Source organism: Chiloscyllium punctatum, chromosome 17 (genome assembly GCF_047496795.1).
Source record: "Chiloscyllium punctatum isolate Juve2018m chromosome 17, sChiPun1.3, whole genome shotgun sequence".
NCBI classification, from domain to species: Eukaryota; Metazoa; Chordata; class Chondrichthyes; order Orectolobiformes; family Hemiscylliidae; genus Chiloscyllium; species Chiloscyllium punctatum.
In genome coordinates, this window is record NC_092755.1 from 49,923,426 (window position 1) to 49,948,353 (window position 24,928).

Sequence of the window (24,928 nt, forward strand, 5' to 3'; positions counted from 1 at the left end):
TGGCAAGCCCCCCGAGTATCGTGATAGGGTCAGGACGGTCACCACTCATTCTTCCATATCCCATTGAGAGCATGGGCCCAATCTACTCAAACCCTTCCCAAAGCCCTTCCTGCCTCAGCCTCATAAACCTTCTCTGGACTGCCTCCAGTCCCTTACGGAAGGGCCCAAAGCCTGTTTGCAGTATCCCAGCTGTGGCCTGACTCGGGCCTGTACAGTTTTAGCAGAAACGTGCCTACGTTTATACTCTGTTCCTTTTGTAATAGAGGCCGGCATTCCGCTTGGCCTTCCCTATAACCTGACGACCTTGGATGTTAGTCTTTTTGTGAACTGGGGACGAGGACTCCCATGAAGGTTAATCCGGAGTGCTTTGAGTCTCACTGTGTTACACGGGAGACTGCCTGGGATAAGCAGCTGAACAGGCGAGTACAGCATGTCCATTTCCGGAAGATTCCTGTTGCCCAACTCTGTATTGAGTGAGTGGTGCAGGTATAAACCACAGCAGTTCACAGTAAATAGTTGGAGTCAAACAAAACCATGTTTTTTTTCCGCAACTTCCAGAGGCTTAGTGCCTCTCCAGCGGTGACTCTGTAATCGCTGAGTAAAATATACCTGAACCTTCCGCCTCTTAACATTGACATTGTTCACAACCTCAGGCTGCAGGTGAGGAGAGAAACCAGGGGTGCAGTGTTTGACCGAGTGAATGCTTTAGCAAGTTTCCCTCTCCACAAACATACATTTGCTAGAAACAGACTTTGCAAAGCAGCGCAGAAACAAAGGGTAAAGGTATTCCTGATGATTGATCAAAATCTCCAGGACGGGATTGAACAAAACGTGGAACTGTGGCAGGGATAAACCGGCAGCTCTGACAGGAGGACACAAAATTCACAATCCAAGCACCTCAGAACACGAGGATTAAATCATTCTTTCAGTCTTTTGGGGCTCAATTGTACTTTATTTTCGGTTCCGTCTGAGTTGTGTTTTTTTTGGAGGGTGTGAGGTTTAAGGTGTTTTCTGTTTCTACCTGACCTCATTAACTATCTATCCCATCCCTACAGGATCTCGTAGATTCAACTCCAGCCCCATCCCAAAATGCACTCTACCCAGATCAACACCCCGCTCAGCAGGTATCCCAGAATTCACCAGTATCCCTTGTCCCTGCGCCATCTTTAAAAGCCCATTGTTCTCCCAGACAATCACTGTCAGTCTGGGGCTGCCCTGCATGGTCCCTGACATTTACCCCCAGACATGGCAGTCAGGGGGGTGATCAGTGCCCCATGGTGTGGGCAGTGCCCTGGAGCTCCTTCTGGATTGGCTGGTGCAGACACCATGTCGTCTTCCCCCAGGACGGGCAGTGGAGGCCGTGACACCAGACCATGCCCAGGCTGGTCTGAGGTTACCACCCAGCTCCGGGCAGCCTCAGCCGCTCTGGGGGAATGCCCAGTGCTGTCAATGACCTTCTCCACTCCACTCGCAAAACTGCCGCCATCTTCTCTCTGATACCTCACTCTCTCTCTCTCTCTCCCTCGCTCTCTCTCTCTCTCTCTCTCTCTCTCTCTCTCTCTCCCTCTGCTCTTGTACCCATCTCACACCAAGGCTCACTATCCCCCACCCCGGCCTACCAACACCTTCCCTCGCACACTCCCCCCCCATCCCGGCCTACAACACCTTCCCTCACACACTATCCCCCACCCCGGCCTACAGCACCTTCCCTCACACACTATCCCCCACCCAGGCCTACAACACCTTCCCTCACACACTATCCCCCACCCCGGCCTACAACACCTTCCCTCACACACTATCCCCCACCCCGGCCTACAACACCTTCCCTCACACACTGTCCCCCACCCCGGCCTACAACACCTTCCCTCACACACTGTCCCCCACCCCGGCCTACAACACCTTCCCTCACACACTGTCCCCCACCCCGGCCTACAACACCATCCCTCACACACTCCCCCCCCCCATCCCGGCCTACAACACCTTCCCTCACACACTCCCCCCCCCATCCTGGCCTATAACACCTTCCCTCACACACTATCCCCCACCCCGGCCTACAACACCTTCCCTCACACACTATCCCCCACCCCGGCCTACAACACCTTCCCTCACACACTCCCCCCCCATTCCGGCCTACAACGCCTTCCCTCACACACTCCCCCCCCATCCCGGCCTACAACACCTTCCCTCACACACTATCCCCCACCCCGGCCTATAACACCTTCCCTCACACACTCCCCCCCCATCCCGGCCTACCAACACCTTCCCTCACACACTCCGCCCCCATCCCGGCCTACAACACCTTCCCTCACACACTATCCCCCACCCCGGCCTACAACACCTTCCCTCACACACTGTCCCCCACCCCGGCCTACAACACCTTCCCTCACACACTGTCCCCCACCCCGGCCTACAACACCTTCCCTCACACACTATCCCCCACCCCGGCCTACAACACCATCCCTCACACACTCCCCCCCCATCCCGGCCTACCAACACCTTCCCTCACACACTATCCCCCACCCCGTCCTACAACACTTTCCCTCACTCACTATCCCTCACCCCGTCCTACAACACCTTCCCTCTCTCACTATCCCCCACCCTGGCCTACAACACCTTCCCTCACTCACTATCCCCCACCCCGGCCTACAACACCTTCCCTCACTCACTATCCCCACTCCGGCCTACAACACCTTCCCTCACACACTATCCCCCACCCCGGCCTACAACACCTTCCCTCACACACTATCCCCCACCCCGGCCTACAACACCTTCCCTCACACACTCCCCCCCCATCCCGGCCTACCAACACCTTCCCTCACACACTCCGCCCCCATCCCGGCCCTACAACACCTTCCCTCACACACTATCCCCCACCCCGGCCTACAACACCTTCCCTCACACACTGTCCCCCACCCCGGCCTACAACACCTTCCCTCACACACTGTCCCCCACCCCGGCCTACAACACCTTCCCTCACACACTATCCCCCACCCCGGCCTACAACACCTTCCCTCACACACTCCCCCCCCATCCCGGCCTACCAACACCTTCCCTCACACACTATCCCCCACCCCGTCCTACAACACCTTCCCTCACTCACTATCCCCCACCCCGTCCTACAACACCTTCCCTCTCTCACTATCCCCCACCCTGGCCTACAACACCTTCCCTCACTCACTATCCCCCACCCCGGCCTACAACACCTTCCCTCACTCACTATCCCCCACCCCGGCCTACAACACCTTCCCTCACTCACTATCCCCACTCCGGCCTACAACACCTTCCCTCACTCACTATCCCCCACCCCGGCCTACAACACCTTCCCTCACTCACTATCCCCACTCCGGCCTACAACACCTTCCCTCACTCACTATCCCCCACCCTGGCCTACAACACCTTCCCTCACACACTGTCCCCCACCCTGGCCTACAACACCTTCCCTCACTCACTGTCCCCACTCCGGCCTACAACACCTTCCCTCACACACTGTCCCCCACCCTGGCCTACAACACCTTCCCTCACTCACTATCCCCAACCCCAGCCTACAACACCTTCCTTCACTCACTATCCCCCAGCCCGGCCTACCAACGCCTTCCCTCACACACTGTCCCCCACCCCGGCCTACAACACCTTCCCTCACTCACTCCCCCCCATCCCGGCCTACAACACCATCCCTCACACACTATCCCCCACCCCGGCCTACAACACCTTCCCTCACTCACTCCCCCCCATCCCGGCCTACCAGCACCTTCCCTCACACACTATCCCCCACCCCGACACCACTAACTGCACGGCCTGGTCACTCACCCAGGACACTTCCTCCCCCTGCACCAGAAATAACAGCCGTACGGGGCTTTCATCTCCCATAACACTTACCCCTCCCCCCCCCTCTCTGTCTCTCCCTCTCTCTCTCCTGCCCACATCCGCCCCTCCCCCCCCGTCTCTCTTCCCCCCCCCCCTCTCATTCCAGGACAGGGCAGAATGACCCAACTGGGCGGTGGGCTGTCCAGTATTTGACTCCTCACCCCTTTCTGTGGAGACCGTCTGTGATTCACACCGCCCCGAGTGGTTGGCAGACTGGTATCACAGGCTGCCCTTGACTGACTGTGCTGGGTGCCCCTGACCAAACGCTGTCTCCTTGGAACTGACTGGAGCCTGCCGACCACCAGGACAGACCTCCTGGCTTTGTGTCTGTACTAAATGGCAAGGCAGGACAGAAGTAAGATGGGCCCGGTATCTCTGGCTGAGGGGGTGGGGTATAGAAAGACAAGGCAGGGATTCTGTCAGCATCCAGGTCAACTCAGAGTGAGGGAGCACTGTGGGAGCAAGGAAAGAGCCCAAAGGTACAGCCTGGTCCAGTCCCTGAGCTGAGCTGAGGGTGTGCCCCTGAGCTGAAGTGTTACAGTGCGAGTTACCGGGACAGCCCGAGGGTCAGTATCGAAGGACAGAAACGTCCTGTAAGAGGATCAGAGACATGCCATGCTGATTCTCATGGTTGGCACATTGAATATCAATGGTCATGGGCATGAGATTGGATTCCCTACAGAGTGGAAACAGGCCCTTCGGCCCAACAAGTCCACACCGACCCTCCGAAGAGTAACCCACCCAGACCCATTTCCCCTCTGACTAATGCACCTAATACTATGGGCAATCTTTTGATTGTGGGAGGAAACTGGAGCACCCAGAGGAGGACACCCTCACAGACACGGGGAGAGTGTGCAAACTCCGCACAGACAGGAATCAAACCCAGGTCCCTGGCAGTGCTGACCACTGATCTACCATGCTTACCCCCTAAGGTGCCTGAGGCTGGTGCCAATACAGCGTGGCTGAGGTATTGGTGCCCGGTGCCCAACGCAGAGATCCTACAACATTGAGTTTATTTGTCAAGTTCAGTAAGATAGAAAGCAGAATATTAATGAGGCGAGCTGTGCTGTTAACAAGGTGTTCAACAACTCACACTGCCCAGCGTGAATCTCTCAGGTGAGGAGTATACAGGATGGGGGATGATACTTGTGATGTTGAAGTTAATCTCTCGAGAGCCCTTGCCACATGTTTCACCGTACCCCACCTCGCTCGGAGCACAGTCAGGTTCCACCCGAACACTCGCTGCTCAGTGTACTTGAAACAGTACAGACAGGATTCTCAGGGCTTCTTTCCTCTACACGCCCTCTGCCAGGCTCACCAGATGGAGATGCCAGTCTGGATGCCAGCAGGAGAAACACTGGCACAGATGGCCTTCGTAGGCAGTGTTGTGAAAGAGGAGCAGCAGAGTGTCGCAGGTGGGCGAGACTGACAGCAGCCTGGCTCATTAGAAAACTGCGTGACTGTTAATCTCGGTGACTGGGGACCAGAGACATCTCGGGGCAACGATTCCTCTCTTAACAAACGTTATCGGGGTCTGGTGACAGTGTGAGTGCCACCCTGTTTGCCCTCAACTCCACTTCCCTTTCGTGATGGCCCTCGCTTGTGGGTAAGCCCACAATCCACTGAGCCAGCACCAACCCTCCACCAAAACCTGGTAAAAACAATGACTGCAGATGCTGGAAACCAGGTTCTGGATTCGTGGTGCTGGAAGAGCACAGCAGTTCAGGCAGCATCCGAGGAGCAGGGAAATCGACGTTTCGGGCAAAAGCCCTTCGTCAGGAATACAGCTATGGAGTTGAAATACTGTTTGTTGAGAGTATGAATTCTCCTGAGGATGTATTACAGAAGGGGTCCTTTGCAGTTCTGAGAGAGTGTGACCCTCAGCTGAGGCAGGGCTGACTGGAGAGAGGTTAGGTGACAGTGCATTGCTGCGAGCGTGGAGTGGAGGATCTTGAAGGAGAACCATTGCTGGTGTTTTTGAATCTGTAGCCTGTACTGTTTGTCCTGTTCGCATCTGAACTCTGCTGGTTTAAAGGTGGTCTGGAGTCCTTGTGGGATGAGTTGGTTACAGAGGCAGGCACTGAGGAAGCAAATGTGGCTGTGGTAGCAAGTCTGTTTCAGGACATGGTTGAAGAACTTCAGGGCAGAGGAAATGACCTGGGAGTTGCAGTGGGAGAGGGACTCCCTGAGATTCTTGTAGAAAGAGGAGGAAAACCTCTTCAAGGCAGGCATCCTTGCAAGAGGATTCGCAGTCGGGTTAAAATTAACGAGGTAAAAACAATGACTGCAGATGCTGGAAACCAGATTCTGGATTAGTGGTGCTGGAAGAGCACAGCAGTTCAGGCAGCATCTGAGGAGCAGGGAAATTGACGTTTCGGGCAAAAGCCCTTCATCGGGAATCCTTCACCAAAACTTTCTTGGTTTCATTTCTCATTCTCAAACTTGACGAAAGGGTTGATATTTCATTTACTGATGGAGCACCCTGTTAACCTCCTGCTTTCCTCTTCTGCTGGTCTTGACTCCTGTCCAGCAGAATGCCCAGTAGACATTCTTCATGGTGGGACCATGATGGAACCAACCATTTTGGCTGCTGGAGATGTCACAATGAAATATAGTCAACTCTTCGTTCAACAGCTACCTACTGTCTCACACTCTGTGGCTGGGTTACAAGAACATTGGACCTGGTCACTCTGACCTGGTCCACTACTCCAGATCATGGTCGATCTACCCCAAGGCCATTTTCTTGTTCCATTCCCCACATCCCTCACTGATATTCTGGTAATTATTGATCGCTGTCATGAATGTACTCAAATACTCCACCACAATCCTCTGAGGTGGAGAATTCCAAAGATTCACCACTCTATTCATGAAAGGATTCGTCGAAACATAGAAACTAGGAGGAGTAGCCCATTCAGCCCTTCAAGTCTACCCCACCATTCAATATGATTGTGGCTAACCATCCAACTCGGTACCCAGTTCCCACTTTCTTCCCTTGCCCCTTTAACCATAAATCCAGTATTTGGTTTTCAGCATCTGCAGTCATTGTTTTTACCTTGAACATCCTGGTCAAGAGATAGGGACACATCCACACTGCCAGAAGATCTCTCACCAATGAGTCGCCCAGATCTTTACTCAGAGGTTGGAATGCTTCCTGCAGCTTTCTCTCTTCGTTTCAGTTGTTGGCATCGGGAGCTGAGGGAGGGAGATGACCACACAGTCTTGCTTCAGCGAGATACCACGTTGAGTGCCACTGAGACAGCTTAGCACACATCCAAGATGGACAGCGCATTGCAAGTAATTTACATTTAGCTCTGGTTCGCATGAGTTGAGTTAGAAATTGCTTTGCTCCTAAAACAGCACTGCGTCATCCAAGGTGGACCAACCATAGAAAGGTAGTTAATAAAAGCAGGAGGAGGCTGTTCGACCCTTCCAGCTTGCTCTGCCATTTATTATCATGGCTGTTCATGCAACTCAGTTCCTGCTGGTCCCCCTCCCCCCTCAACATTCTTTAATTCCTTTAACTCCAAGTGCTATACTCAACTCCGTCTTGGAATCCCAGTATGTTTTAGTCCTCCCTCCACTGCTGTTCTGTGGTAGGGAATTCTGCAGGCTCACCCATTCTCTGGGTGAAGAAATGTCTCCTCATCTCAGTCCTAAATGGTTTAACCGATGTCATCAGCCTGTGACTGTTTCAGTGAGGCTTGTTTAGCACTGTCATCAACATGGGTGCTGACACTCTGACAGATCCAGGATATTTTATTTTCTTATTCATTCACAGGATGAGGGCGTCGCTGCCCAGGACAATATTTCTTGCCCATCCCTAATTGCCCAGAGGGTATTTAAGAGTCAACCACATTGCTGTGGGTCTGCAGTCACACAGAGGCCAGACAAGGTAAGGATGGCAGTTTCCTTCCCGAAAGGGCATTGATGAACCAGATGGGCTTTTCTGACAATTGGTAGTGGATCATCTTTACACTCTTAATTCCAGACTTTGACTGGATATAAATTTCACCATCTGCGGTGGGCAGGTTTCAATCCCAGGTCTCCAGAGTATTGCCTGGGTGACTTAACAGCTCAGTGATAATGGGTGGCACAGTGGTTAGCACTGCTGCCTCACAGCGCCAGAGACCCGGGTTCAATTCCCAACTCAGGTGACTGACTGTGTGGAGTTTTCGCATTCTCCCCGTGTCTGCGTGGGGTTCGTCCCACAGTCCAAAGATGTGCAGGTCAGGTGAATTGGCCATGCTAAATTGCCCGTAGTGTTAGGTAAATGTAGGGGTATGGGTGGGTTGCGCTTTGGTGGGTTGGTGTGGACTTGTTGGGCCGAAGGGCCTGTTTCCACACTGTAAGTAAGCTAATGCCACTGCAGCATTGCCTCCCCTTGCACTGATAGCACCAAGTGCAGTGGGCGCCTGGAGATGGCCTCAGTTATCCCAGCTCTACCCCCCCCCCCAACACACCCTTGGCCAGTGTGCCCCTTCTCCAAAATGTGGAGACTGGATGCAATCCACAGGGAGGTAAGAAAAGGTTCCCCCCCACCCCAGCCTCACAGCACCCCCACCCCTGAGTCAATGATCATTGGCCACCTCCTCACTCTCTCCTGGGGCTTGTCGGGCCCCCCACCTTGATTCCTCAAGACACCACCCACTCACCAATTCCTCTCTGAATAAAGATTCACCATGTGCTGTTAACCCGGCAGTTACAGACCGCTCATCATTCACTCAGGCTTGTCCTGGCACTGCAGAGCACACGCACCTGCTTCTGATATTGGGTGTGTGTGCGTGTTCTGTGTAAGTGTGTATGTGTGTGTGTGTGTGTGTGTGTGAGTCTGTGTGTGTCTGTATGAGTGCACGTGTGTGTGTGACTGTGTGTTTTGTGTATGTTTGTGTGTCTGTGCATGCGTGTGTGCCTCACTGTCTGTGTACATCTGTGTGCCTGCGTGTCTATGTGAGTATGTGTATATGTGTGTCTGTGTGCAAGTGAGCGTGTCTATGTGTGTGCACGTGTGTCTGTCTGCGACTGTGTTTGTGTGTCTGTATGAGTGCACGTGTGTGTGTGACTGTGTGTTTTTGTGTCTGTCTATGTGTGTGTGTCTGTGTACATGCCTGCATGTCTGTGTGTTTGTGTGTCTGTGAGTGTGCATGCCTATGTGTGTGTGTGTGTGTATGCGACTGTGTGTTTTTGTGTCAGGCTGTGTGTGCACGTGTGTCTCTGTGTGTGTACTCATGTCTGTCTGTTTTGTGTGTGTGTGACTGTGTGCATATGTGTCTGTGTGTGTATGTCTGTTCCTGCCTATGTGTTTGTGTGTGTGTGTGTGTGTGTGTGTATGCGTGTCTGTGCCTTTTTGGAGATTGTGTGGCAGGAATGTTACTTGGGAATTGTCAGCCCAAGCCTGGATATTGTCCAGATCTTGTTGCATTTGAACATGGAATGCTTCAGTATAATGGCCTTTACAGTGTCCAGTATTTCCAAGTGTTTGTTGATCTGACAGGGAATGAATGGAATTGGCTGGAGACTAGCATCTGTGATGGTGGGAAACACTGGAGGAAACTGAGATGGATCATCCACTTGGCAATTGTGGTGGGAGATTGCTGTAAATTCCTCCACCTTATCATTTACACTGATGTGTTGGGCTCTTGGAAAATGGAGGATGGTGATGACCAATCTCGAGAAAGCCTCAAAGTTTGGCTGCATGGGAAGGTTTGTTCTGGGCCAAATAGGAAGGTCAGGAGTGGGATTTGAACCCACGCCCCTAGAAAGGGACCAGGATTCACTAACCCAGATGCAGAGTAAAGACAAACACTCCTTGAGTCGGGCACCTTAGACCACTCGGCCATCCTGACAAGCTGCTGCAGATGCCCTTCCAGATGTCTTTCTCACTCTGTACAATTAGTCACCTTGCTCTTGTGCAGACACAAAATGCAATTCCGCATTTCTGCAGCTCCCTTGCATTCACACTCAGCAACAATCCCTCATACACGCCCTCTTTCTCACACACACAAGCACACACACTCACACATGAACACACATGGACACAGACACACACACATGCGCACACACACACACACACACACACACACACTCACACATGAACACACATGGACACAGACACACACACACACACACACTCACCCATGGACATAGACACACACACACGCAGACACATGCACACACTCTCACACACAACACACTCACACGCACACAACACACACACACTCACACTCACATACAACACATACAACACATAGATAGATAGACACACACAGACACACACAGAAAGACACACACATACTCTGACAATTACACACACTCACCAACACACATTCAATCACACAGATACACACACACACTCACAAGCAAACACACTCAGACACAAAGAGACACACTCACACACACAGTCAGACACACACAGACACATACACACACACAGGCACATACACATAGGCACATTCAGACACACAGAGACACACACACACACATACACACACACACTCAGACACACACACGCACACACACACACAGACACATACACATGGGCACGCACAGACAGACAGACACACAATCCTGTATTTCTGCAGCTCCCTTGCATTTACACTCAGCAACAATCACACACACACACAACACACTCACACACAACACACTCACACGCACACAACACACACACACTCACACTCACATACAACACACACAACACATTCACATACACACAACACACTCACACACACGCTCCCACACAAAACACACACATGCACACACACACACACTCACTCACACTCACACACACTCACATATACACTCACACACAACACACTCACACACACAACACACATTCACGCACACACACAACTCTCACACATACACACTCACACACACACTCACACACAACATACTCACACCCACACACTCACACACACAACACACACACACTCACACACACACAACTCTCATACACACACACTCACACACACTCACACTCACGCGCACACTCTCACATACACACTCACACACACAACACACACACACTCACACACACAACACACACACACTCACACACACACAAAACACACTCACACACACACAGAACACACACACACTCACACACACACAACTCTCATACACACACACTCACACACACTCACACTCACGCGCACACTCTCACACACACAACACACACACACTCACACACACACAAAACACACTCACACACACACAGAACACACACCCACATGCTCACGCACACACACACTCAGACACACGCAGACACACAGAGGCACATACAACACACTCACACACGCTCACACTCACACACACACACACACAAACACACTCACACACACAACACACACACCCTCACACACACACAACACACTCACACACACAAACTCACACACACACTCACACACACACACGCACACTCCACACACAACACACTCACACATACACACACTCACACACACACGACACACACACACTCAGACGGACACACTCAGACACACAGACACACACACACACACACACACACACACACAGGCACATACACATAGGCACACACAGACAGACAGACACACAATCCTGCATTTCTGCTGCTCCCTTGCATTTACACTCAGCAACAATCCCTCACACACAACACACACACACACACTCACACACACACGCACACACACTCTCACACACACACTCACACATACACACACACTCACAGACACACTCACACACACACACTCTCACACACATACACACTCACACACACACACTCACACACACTCACACACACAAACTCACACACACACACACACATTCACACACACACAACACACACACGCAACACACACTCTCACGCAACACACTCACACACACACTACGCACTCACACACACACAGACACACAGACTCATCCACACATACAGACTCACACACACACACACTCGCACACACACTCACACACACAAACACATTCACACACACACATACATAGACAGACACACACAGGCAGACAGACACATGCACTCACTCTAATACACACACACATAGGAAGACACGCACACAGGCACACACAGACAGACAGATGGACACACACACACTCTGACAATTGCACACACTCACCAACACACATACAATCACACACACATACACTCACATCTATGAGTGAGCGTGGCTGTATGTTTGTGAGTGCGTGTGTGTGTTCCTGTTTGTCTCTGTGTGTATGGCTGTGTGTGTTCCTGTTTGTCTCTGTGTGTATGGCTGTGTGGCTGTGCAATTGTGAGTGTGTCTTTCTGTGTATGTTGGGGTGTGTGTGATTGTGTGAGTGTGTGTGTGTGTCTGTTCGTGTCTGTATGTCTACGTGCATGTGCGTGTGTGTGTGCGTGGGACTGTGTGTGTGTGTATCTGTTCCTGTCTGTGCATGTGTACGGGAGTGCGAGTGTGTGTCTGTTTATGTCTGTGTGTGTCATTCAGTGTATGTTGGGGGGGTGTCATTGTGTGAGTGTGTGCATTTCTGTGTCTGTGTGTGTGTGTGTGTCTGTGTCTGTGTGTGTGTCTCCTTTTGGAGCTTGTCATTTCATGGTACTTGTGTTTCAGGAATGTTACTTGGGAATTGTCAGCCCAAGCCTGGATATTGTCCAGATCTTGTTGCATTTGAACATGGAATGCTTCAGTATAATTGCCTTTACAGTGTCCAGTGTTTCCAAGTGTTTGTTGATCTGACAGGGAATGAATGGAATTGGCTGGAGACTAGCATCTGTGATGGTGGGAAACACTGGAGGAAACTGAGATGGATCATCCACTTGGCAATTGTGGTGGGAGATTGCTGTAAATTCCTCCACCTTATCATTTACACTGATGTGTTGGGCTCTTGGAAAATGGAGGATGGTGATGACCAATCTCGAGAAAGCCTCAAAGTTTGGCTGCATGGGAAGGTTTGTTCTGGGCCAAATAGGAATGTCAGGAGTGGGATTTGAACGCACACCCCTAGAAAGGGACCAGAATTCACAAGCCCAGATGCAGAGCAAGGACAAACAGTCCTTGAGTCTGGCGCCTTAGACCACTCGGCCATCCTGACAAGCTGCGGCAGATGTCCTTCCAGATGTCTTTCTCACTCTGTACAATTAGTCACCTTGCTCTTGTGCAGACACAAAATGCAATTCCGCATTTCTGCAGCTCCCTTGCATTCACACTCAGCAACAATTCCTCATACACGCCCTCTCTCTCACACACACAAGCACACACACTCACACATGAACACACATGGACACAGACAAACACACACGCGCACACACACACACACACACACACACTCACACATGAACACACATGGACACAGACACACACACACGCACACACACGCGCACACACACACACTCACCCATGGACATAGACACACACACACGCAGACACATGCACACACTCTCACACAGACCCACATAGATAGATAGACACACACAGACACACACAGAAAAACACACACATACTCTGACAATTACACACACTCACCAACACACATTCAATCACACAGATACACACACACACACTCACAAGCAAACACACTCAGACACACAGAGACACACTCACACACACACAGTCAGACACACACAGGCACATACACATAGGCACATTCAGACACACAGAGACACACACACACACATACACACACACACACACACTCAGACACACACACGCACACACACAGGCATATACACATAGGCACACACAGACAGACAGACACACAATCCTGTATTTCTGCAGCTCCCTTGCATTTACACTCAGCAACAATCACACACACACACATTCACACACACACAACACACTCACACACAACACACTCACACGCACACAACACACACACACTCACACTCACATACAACACACACAACACATTCACATACACACAACACACTCACACACACGCTCCCACACAAAACACACACATGCACACACACACACACTCACTCACACTCACACATACTCACATATACACTCACACACAACACACACACACAACACACATTCACGCACACACACAACTCTCACACACACACACTCACACACACACTCACACACAACATACTCACACCCACACACTCACACACACAACACACACACACTCACACACACACAACTCTCACACACACACACTCACACACACTCACACTCACGCGCACACTCTCACATACACACTCACACACAACACACACACACTCACACACACACACAAAACACACTCACACCCACACAGAGCACACACCCACACACTCACACACACACACACACTCAGACACACGCAGACACACAGAGGCACATACAACACACTCACACACGCTCACACTCACACACACACACTCACACACACAAACACACTCACACACACAACACACACACACTCACACACACACAACACACTCACACACACAAACTCACACACACTCACACACACACACGCACACTCCACACACAACACACTCACACATACACACACTCACACACACACTCAGACGGACACACTCACACACACAACACACACACCCTCACACACACACAACACACTCACACGCACACAACACACACACACTCACACTCACATACAACACACACAACACATTCACATACACACAACACACTCACACACACGCTCCCACACAAAACACACACATGCACACACACACACACTCACTCACACTCACACATACTCACATATACACTCACACACAACACACACACACACAACACACATTCACGCACACACACAACTCTCACACACACACACTCACACACACACTCACACACAACATACTCACACCCACACACTCACACACACAACACACACACACTCACACACACACAACTCTCACACACACACACTCACACACACTCACACTCACGCGCACACTCTCACATACACACTCACACACAACACACACACACTCACACACACACACAAAACACACTCACACCCACACAGAGCACACACCCACACACTCACACACACACACACACTCAGACACACGCAGACACACAGAGGCACATACAACACACTCACACACGCTCACACTCACACACACACACTCACACACACAAACACACTCACACACACAACACACACACACTCACACACACACAACACACTCACACACACAAACTCACACACACTCACACACACACACGCACACTCCACACACAACACACTCACACATACACACACTCACACACACACTCAGACGGACACACTCAGACACACAGACACACACACACACACACACACACACACACACACACACATAGGCACATACACATAGGCACACACAGACAGACAGACACACAATCCTGCATTTCTGCTGCTCCCTTGCATTTACACTCAGCAACAATCCCTCACACACAACACACACACTCACACACACACGCACACACACTCTCACACACAACTCACACACACACACACACACACACAGACACGCACACACACACACACTCTCACACACATACACACTCACACACACAAACTCACACACACACATTCACACACACACAACACACACACAACACACACTCTCACGCAACACACTCACACACACACTACGCACTCACACACACACAGACACACAGACTCATCCACACATACAGACTCACACACACACACACTCGCACACACACTCACACACACAAACACATTCACACACACACATACATAGACAGACACACACAGGCAGACAGACACATGCACTCACTCTAATACACACACACATAGAAAGACACGCACACAGGCACACACAGACAGACAGATGGACACACACACACTCTGACAATTGCACACACTCACCAACACACATACAATCACACACACATACACTCACATCTATGAGTGAGCGTGGCTGTATGTTTGTGAGTGCGTGTGTGTGTGACTGTGTATGTGTGTGTGTTCCTGTTTGTCTCTGTGTGTATGGCTGTGTGGCTGTGCAATTGTGAGTGTGTCTTTCTGTATATGTTGGGGTGTGTGTGATTGTGTGAGTGTGTGTGTGTGTCTGTTCGTGTCTGTATGTCTATGTGCATGTGCGTGTGTGTGTGCGTGGGACTGTGTGTGTGTGTGTATCTGTTCCTGTCTGTGCATGTGTACGGGAGTGTGAGTGTGTGTCTGTTTATGTCTGTGTGTGTCATTGAGTGTATGTTGGGGGGGTGTCATTGTGTGAGTGTGTGCATTTCTGTGTCTGTATGTCTGTGTCTGTGTGTGTGTGTGTGTGTGTGTGTTTCTGTGTGTGTGTCTCCTTTTGGAGCTTGTCATTTCATGGTACTTGTGTTTCAGGAATGTTACTTGGGAATTGTCAGCCCAAGCCTGGATATTGTCCAGATCTTGTTGCATTTGAACATGGAATGCTTCAGTATAATTGCCTTTACAGTGTCCAGTATTTCCAAGTGTTTGTTGATCTGACAGGGAATAAATGGAATTGGCTGGAGACTGGCATCTGTGATGGTGGGAAACACTGGAGGAAACTGAGATGGATCATCCACTTGGCAATTGTGGTGGGAGATTGCTGTAAATTCCTCCACCTTATCATTTACACTGATGTGTTGGGCTCTTGGAAAATGGAGGATGGTGATGACCAATCTCGAGAAAGCCTCAAAGTTTGGCTGCATGGGAAGGTTTGTTCTGGGCCAAATAGGAATGTTAGGAGTGGGATTTGAACCCACACCCCTAGAAAGGGACCAGAATTCACAAGCCCAGATGCAGAACAAGGACGAACACTCCTTGAGTCTGGCGCCTTAGACCACTCGGCCATCCTGACAAGCTGCGGCAGATGTCCTTCCAGATGTCTTTCTCACTCTGTACAATTAGTCACCTTGCTCTTGTGCAGACACAAAATGCAATTCCGCATTTCTGCAGCTCCCTTGCATTCACACTCAGCAACAATCCCTCATACACGACCTCTCTCTCTCTCTCACACACACACACTCACACTCACACACACACACAACACACTCAGACACACAGAGACACACACATACACAGACACACACACAGACTCTCTCTCACATGTATGAGTATTTGCGGCTGTATGTTTTTGAGTGTGGCTGTGTCTGTGTATGCGCGGCTGTCCGTGTGTGTGTGTGTGTGTGTGTCTGTGTGTGTCTGTGTGCATGCATGCTTGTTCCTGTCCAGCTGTGTGTGTATGTGTCTGTGTGATTGTGAGTGTGCCTTTGTGTGTATTTTGGGGTGTGTGTGATTGTGTGTCTGTGTGTGTCTATGTGTGTGTGTGTGTGTGTGGGTGTGTGTGTGTGTGGGTGTGAGTGGGTGGATGTGAGTGTGTGTCTATGTGTGTGTGTGTGTGTGTGTGCGTGTGTGTGTGTGGGTGTGAGTGGGTGGATGTGAGTGTGTGTCTATGTGTGTGTGTGTGTGCGTGTGTGGGTGTATGTGTGTGTGGGTGTGAGTGGGTGGATGTGAGTGTTTGTCTATGTGTGTGTGTGTGTGTGGGTGTGTGTGGGTGGATGTGAGTGTGTGTCTATGTGTGTGTGTGTGTGTGTGGGTGTGTGTGTGTGTGGATGTGAGTGGGTGGATGTGAGTGTGTGTCTGTGTGTGTGTGTGTGTGTGTGTGTGTGCGTGTGTGGGTGTGTGTGTGTGCGTGTGTGTGTGTGACAAACAACACACACATAGGCAGATACACACACAGACACACACAGATAGACAGACAAACATACACATACACACTCTGACAATTGCACACACTCACCAACACACACACAATCACACACAGACACACAGCAAGACACTCCCTCACATGTAGGAGTGAGTGCGGCTGTGTGTTTGTGAGTGTGGGTGTGTCTGTGTCTTCGTGTCTATCTGTGTGTGTATGTGTGTGTCAGTTACTATCTGTGTGCATGTGTATCTTTATGTGTCTGTGTGATTGTGAGTGTGTCTTTGTGTGTATGTTGTGGTGTGAGTGATTGTGTGAGTTGGTATGTGTCTGTATGTGTCTATGTGTGTATGTGGGCATGAGTGTGTGTCTATTTGTATGTGCGTGCGTGTCTGTGTGTGTGAGTGTGCGTCTGTGCGTGTGTCTGTGTGTGTTCCTGTCTGTGCGTGTGTGCGAGTGTGCATGTGTGTGTATCTGTTCATGCCTGTGTGATTGTGTGTGTATATGTGGGTATGTGTATGTCTGTGTGTGTGTGTGTCTGTGTATGTGTCTCTTTTTGGAGCTTGTCATTTCATGGTACTTGTGATTCAGGAATGTTACTTGGGAATTGTCAGCCCAAGCCCAGATCTTGTTGCATTTGAACATGGAATGCTTCAGTATAATGGCCTTTACAGTGTCCAGTATTTCCAAGTGTTTGTTGATCTGACAGGGAATGAATGGAATTGGCTGGAGACTAGCATCTGTGATGGTGGGAAACACTGGAGGAAACTGAGATGGATCATCCACTTGGCAATTGTGGTGGGAGATTGCTGTAAATTCCTCCACCTTATCATTTACACTGATGTGTTGGGCTCTTGGAAAATGGAGGATGGTGATGACCAATCTCGAGAAAGCCTCAAAGTTTGGCTGCATGGGAAGGTTTGTTCTGGGCCAAATAGGAATGTCAGGAGTGGGATTTGAACCCACGCCCCTAGAAAGGGACCAGAATTCACAAGCCCAGATGCAGAGCAAGGACTAACACTCCTTGAGTCTGGCGCCTTAGACCACTCGGCCATCCTGACAAGCTGCTGCAGATGTCCTTCCAGATGTCTTTCTCACTCTGTACAATTAGTCACCTTGCTCTTGTGCAGACACAAAATGCAATTCCGCATTTCTGCAGCTCCCTTGCATTCACACTCAGCAACAATTCCTCATACACGCCCTCTCTCTAACACACACACACACACACACACACACTCACACATGAACACACATGGACACAGACACACACACACACGCACACACACACTCACCCATGGACACAGACACATGCACACACTCTCACACAGACACACATAGATACATAGGCACACACAGACATACACAGAAAGACACACACATACTCTGACAATTACACACACTCACCAACACACATTCAATCACACAGATACACACACACTCACAAGCAAACACACTCAGACACACAGAGACACACACACACAGTCAGACACACACACACACACACACACACAGACACACACACACACAGGCACATACACATCGGCACACTCAGACACACAGATACACACTCACACACACACACACTCAGACACACAACACACACACGCAACACACTCACACACAAACACACACACACTCACATACACACACACTCACACTCACACACGCACACTCTACACACAACACACACACATACACACACTCACACACACACTCACACACACACAACACACACACACACACTCACACAACACACTCACACACACAAACTCACACACACACACTCACACACACACACTCACATACACACACGCACACTCCATACACAACATACTCAATCATACACACACTCACACACACGCACTAACACACACACACAGACGCACAGACGCACCCACACACACAGTCTCACACACACACACTCACACACACTCGCACACACACTCACACACACAAACACATTCACACTCACACACATACATAGACAGACACACACAGGCAGACAGACACATGCACTCACTCTGATACACACACACATAGATAGACACACACACAGGCACACACAGACAGACAGATGGACACACACACACTCTGACAATTGCACACACTCACCAACACACATACAATCACACACACATACACTCACATCTATGAGTGAACGTGGCTGTATGTTTGTGAGTGCGTGTGTGTCTGTGTGTCCGTGACTGTGTGTGTGTGTGTGAGACTGTGTATGTGTGTTTGTTCCTGTTTGTCTCTGTGTGTATGGCTGTGTGGCTGTGCGATTGTGAGTGTGTCTTTCTGTGTATGTTCGGGTGTGTGTGATTGTGTGAGTGTGTGTGTCTGTATGTGTCTGTATGTCTACGTGCATGTACGTGTGTGTGTGTGTGTGTGTCTGTTTCTGTGTCTGTGTGTGAGTGTGTGACTGTGTGTGTGTATCTGTTCCTGTCTGTGCATGTGTGTGGGAGTGTGTGTGTGTGTCTGTTTATGTCTGTGTGTGTGTGTGTGTGTGTCATTGAGTGTATGTTGGGGGTGTGTCATTGTGTGATTGTGTGTATGTGTTTGCATGTCTGTGCGTTTCTGTGTCTGTGTATGTACTTGTTTGTCTCTGTTTGTGTCTATTGTGTGTGTGTGTCCATATGTGTGTGCGTGTCTGAGTGTTTCTGTGTTAGTCTGTGTGTGTGTGTGTTCATGTGTGTGTGTGTGTGTGTGTGTGTGTGTGTGTGCATGCGCGCGTGCGCGCGTGTGCGTGCGTGTCTGTGTTTTTCTATGTCGGTCTGTATGTGTATGTCTGTGTGTGTGTGTGTGTGTGTGTGTGTGTCTCTTTTTGGAGCTTGTCATTTCATGGTACTTGTGTTTCAGGAATGTTACTTGGGAATTGTCAGCCCAAGCCTGGATATTGTCCAGAACTTGTTGCATTTGAACATGGAATGCTTCAGTATAATGGCCTTTACAGTGTCCAGTATTTCCAAGTGTTTGTTGATCTGACAGGGAATGAATGGAATTGGCTGGAGACTGGCATCTGTGATGGTGGGAAACACTGGAGGAAACTGAGATGGATCATCCACTTGGCAATTGTGGTGGGAGATTGCTGTAAATTCCTCCACCTTATCATTTACACTGATGTGTTGGGCTCTTGGAAAATGGAGGATGGTGATGACCAATCTCGAGAAAGCCACAAAACCAGGCAGCATGGGAAGGTTTGTTCTGGGCCAAATAGGAATGTCAGGAGTGGGATTTGAACGCACACCCCTAGAAAGGGACCAGAACTCACAAGCCCAGATGCAGAGCAAGGACTAACACTCCTTGAGTCTGGCGCCTTAGACCACTCAGCCATCCTGACAAGCTGCTGCAGATGCCCTTCCAGATGTCTTTCTCACTCTGTACAATTAGTCACCTTGCTCTTGTGCAGACACAAAATGCAATTCCGCATTTCTGCAGCTCCCTTGCATTCACACTCAGCAACAATTCCTCATACACGCCCTCTCTCTCTCTCACCCACACACACACACTCACACATGAACACACATGGACACAGACATACACACACGCACACACACACTCACCCATGGACACAGACACACACACACACGCAGACACATGCACACACTCTCACACAGACACACATAGATACATAGACACACACAGACACACACAGAAAGACACACACATACTCTGACAATTACACACACTCACCAACACTCATTCAATCACACAGATACACACACACTCACAAGCAAACACACTCAGACACACAGAGACACACACACACAGTCAGACACACACACACACACACACACAGACACACACAGGCACATACACATAGGCACACTCAGACACACAGATACACACTCACACACACACACACACACACATACTCAGACACACAACACACACACGCAACACACACACACACAAACTCACACACACACTCACATACACACACACTCACACTCACACACGCACACTCTACACACAACACACTCACACATACACACACACACACACACAACACAATCACACAAACGCACACACACACACACTCACACAACACACTCACACACACAAACTCACACACACACACTCACATACACACACGCACACTCCATACACAACATACTCAATCATACACACACTCACACACACACACTAACACACACACAGACGCACAGACGCACCCACACACACAGTCTCACACACACACACTCACACACACTCGCACACACACTCACACACACACTCACACACACAAACACATTCACACTCACACACATACATAGACAGACACACACAGGCAGACAGACACATGCACTCACTCTAATACACACACACATAGATAGGCGCACACACAGGCACACACAGACAGACAGATGGACACACACACACATTCTGACAATTGCACACACTCACCAACACACATACAATAGACAATAGACAATAGACAATAGATGCAGGAGTAGGCCATTCTTCCCATTCGAGCCTGCACCGCCATTCAATATGATCATCGCTGATCATTCCTAATCAGTATCCTGTTCCAGCCTTATCTCCATACCCCTTGACTCCACTATCTTTAAGAGCTCTATCCAATTCTTTCTTAAATGAATCCAGAGACTGGGCCTCCACTGCCCTCTGGGGCAGAGCATTCCACACAGCCACCACTCTCTGGGTGAAGCAGTTTCTCCTCATCTCTGTCCTAAATGGTCTACCCCGTATTTTTAAGTTGTGTCCTCTGGTTCGGCACTCCCCCATCAACGGAAATATGTTCCCTCCTGCCAGAGTGTCCAGTCCTTTCATAATCCTATACGTTTCAATCAGATCCCCTCTCAGTCTTCTAAACTCAAGGGTATACAAGCCCAGTCGCTTCAGTCTTTCCGTGTAAGGCAATCCTGCCATTCCAGGAATTGACCTCGTGAACCTACGCTGCACTCCCTCAATAGCCAGAATGTCTTTCCTCAAATTTGGAGACCAGAACTGTACACAGTACTCCAGGTGTGGTCTCACCAGGGCCCTGTACAGCTGCAGAAGCACCTCTTTGCTTCTATACTCAATCCCTCTTGTTATGAAGGCCAGCATGCTATTAGCCTTCTTCATGACCTGCTGTACCTGCATGCTTGCCTTCATTGACTGGTGGACAAGAACACCCAGATCTCTCTGAACAGCCCCTTTACCTAATTTGATACCATTGAGGTAGTAATCTGCCTTCCTGTTCTTGCCACCAAAGTGGATAACCAGACATTTATCCACATTAAACTGCATCTGCCATGCATCTGCCCACTCACCTAACTTGTCCAGGTCACCCTGTAATCCCCTAACATCCTCATCACATTTCACCCTACCACCTAGCTTTGTGTCATCAGCAAATTTGCTAATGTTATTGCTGATACCATCTTCTATATCATTTACATATATTGTAAAAAGCTGCGGTCCCAGCACGGATCCCTGCGGTACCCCACTGGTCACTGCCTGCCATTCCGAAATGGAGCCATTAATCACTACCCTTTGTTTCCTCTTCGCCAACCAATTCTCTATCCAATCTAGTACTTTGCCCCCAATCCCATGCGCCCTAATTTTACTCACTAACCTCTTGTGTGGGACTTTATCAAAAGCTTTCTGAAAGTCCAGGTACACTACATCCACTGGATCTCCCTCATCCATCTTCCGAGTTACATCCTCAAAAAATTCAAGAAGATTAGTCAAGCATGATTTCCCCTTCATAAATCCATGCTGACTCTGTCCTATCCTGTTACTATTATCCAGATGTGCCGTAATTTCATCCTTTATAATAGACTCCAGCATCTTTCCCACCACTGAGGTCAGACTAACTGGTCTATAATTTCCTGCTTTCTCCCGCCCACCCTTCTTAAAAAGTGGCACAACATTAGCCGCCCTCCAATCCTCAGGAACCGACCCCGATTCTATTGAACTCTGGAAAATAATCACCAGTGCATCCATGATTTCCCGAGCCACCTCCTTCAGTACCCTGGGATGCAGGCCATCAGGTCCCGGAGACTTATCAACCTTCAGACCTAACAGTCTCTCCAACACCAAATCCTGGCAAATAGAAATTCCCTTAAGTTCAGGTCCTTCAGCCACTGTTACCTCAGGGAGATTGCTTGTGTCTTCCCCAGTGAACACAGATCTGAAGTACCCATTTAATTCCTCTGCCATTTCTTCGTTCCCAGTAATATATTCCCCTGCTTCTGTCTTCAAGGGCCCAATTTTTGTCCTAACCATTTTTTTGCCTTGGACATACCTAAAAAAGCTTTTACTATCCTCCTTTATATTCTTGGCCAGTTTACCTTCATACCTCATTTTTTCTCTGCGTATTTCCTTCTTACTAATCCTCTGTTGTTCTTTAAAAGCTTCCCAGTCCTCCGTTTTTCCGCTTATCTTCGCTAAGTTATACTTTTTCTCTTTTAACCTTATATGTTTCTTTACTTCCCTCGTCAGCCATGGCCGCCCATGTCTCCTCCTGGGATCTTTCTTCCTTTTAGGAATGAACTGATCCTGCATCTTCTGCATTATACACAGAAATATCCGCCATTGTTCCTCCACGGTCTTCCCTGTTAAGGTATTGAACCATTGAACTTTGGCCAGTTGCTCCCTCATAGCTCCATATTTCCCTTTATTCAACTGAAATATTGTCACTTCAGATTGTACCCACTCCCTCTCAAATTGCAGATTGAAGCTTATTGTATTATGGTCACTACTTCCCAATGGCTCCTTCACTTCGAGGTCACTGACCAATTCTGGTTCGTTACACAATACCAGATCCAGAATCGCCTTCTCCCTGGTCGGCTCCAGCACCAGCTGCTCTAAAAATCCATCTCTGAGGCACTCCACAAAGTCTCTTTCTTGAGGCCCGATACCATCCTGATTCTCCCAGTCTACCTGCATGTTAAAATCCCCCATAACAACTGCAGTAACATCTTTGCGACAAGCCAATTTCAGCTCCTGATTCAACTTACCTCCAACATCCAGACTACTGTTTGGGGGCCTGTAGATGACTCCCATGAGGGTCTTTTTACCCTTAGTGTTTCGAAGCTCTATCCACACTGACTCTACATCCCCTGACTCTAGGTCCGCCCGCGCAAGGGACTGAATATCCTCCCTTACCAACAAGGCCACCCCACCCCCTCTGCCCGTCAGTCTATCCTTACGATAGCACGTGTAGCCTTGAATATTCATTTCCCAGGCCCTGTCCCCATGAAGCCACGTCTCAGTTATCCCCACAATATCGTATCTGCCAATTTCCAAAAGAGCCTCAAGCTCATCCACCTTGTGTCTAATGCTTCGTGCATTCATATATAGAATTTTTAATTTGTTACTGCTCTCACCCTTCCCCTCAACCCTGGCACTCACACACACACATACACTCACATCTATGAGTGAACGTGGCTGTATGTTTGTGAGTGCGTGTGTGTCTGTGTGTGCGTGACTGTGTGTGTGTGA

The 24,928-nt window shown here is 49.6% G+C and overlaps 4 non-coding genes across 4 annotated transcripts; all 4 read right to left on the reverse strand.

The window, feature by feature from the left end:
• Positions 1–12,801: 12,801 nt before the first annotated feature.
• On the reverse strand, positions 12,802–12,921 carry trnal-caa (transfer RNA leucine (anticodon CAA)). The gene is made up of 2 exons: positions 12,884–12,921; positions 12,802–12,847 (listed from the first exon to the last, which is right to left on the reverse strand). It is a non-coding gene; the product is annotated as a tRNA-Leu (tRNA).
• A 3,592-nt stretch (positions 12,922–16,513) lies between these two features.
• On the reverse strand, positions 16,514–16,633 carry trnal-caa (transfer RNA leucine (anticodon CAA)). Its single transcript has 2 exons — positions 16,596–16,633; positions 16,514–16,559 (listed from the first exon to the last, which is right to left on the reverse strand). It is a non-coding gene; the product is annotated as a tRNA-Leu (tRNA).
• A 1,787-nt stretch (positions 16,634–18,420) lies between these two features.
• Positions 18,421–18,540, reverse strand: trnal-caa (transfer RNA leucine (anticodon CAA)). Its single transcript has 2 exons — positions 18,503–18,540; positions 18,421–18,466 (listed from the first exon to the last, which is right to left on the reverse strand). It is a non-coding gene; the product is annotated as a tRNA-Leu (tRNA).
• A 2,159-nt stretch (positions 18,541–20,699) lies between these two features.
• Positions 20,700–20,819, reverse strand: trnal-caa (transfer RNA leucine (anticodon CAA)). Its single transcript has 2 exons — positions 20,782–20,819; positions 20,700–20,745 (listed from the first exon to the last, which is right to left on the reverse strand). It is a non-coding gene; the product is annotated as a tRNA-Leu (tRNA).
• Positions 20,820–24,928: the final 4,109 nt, after the last annotated feature.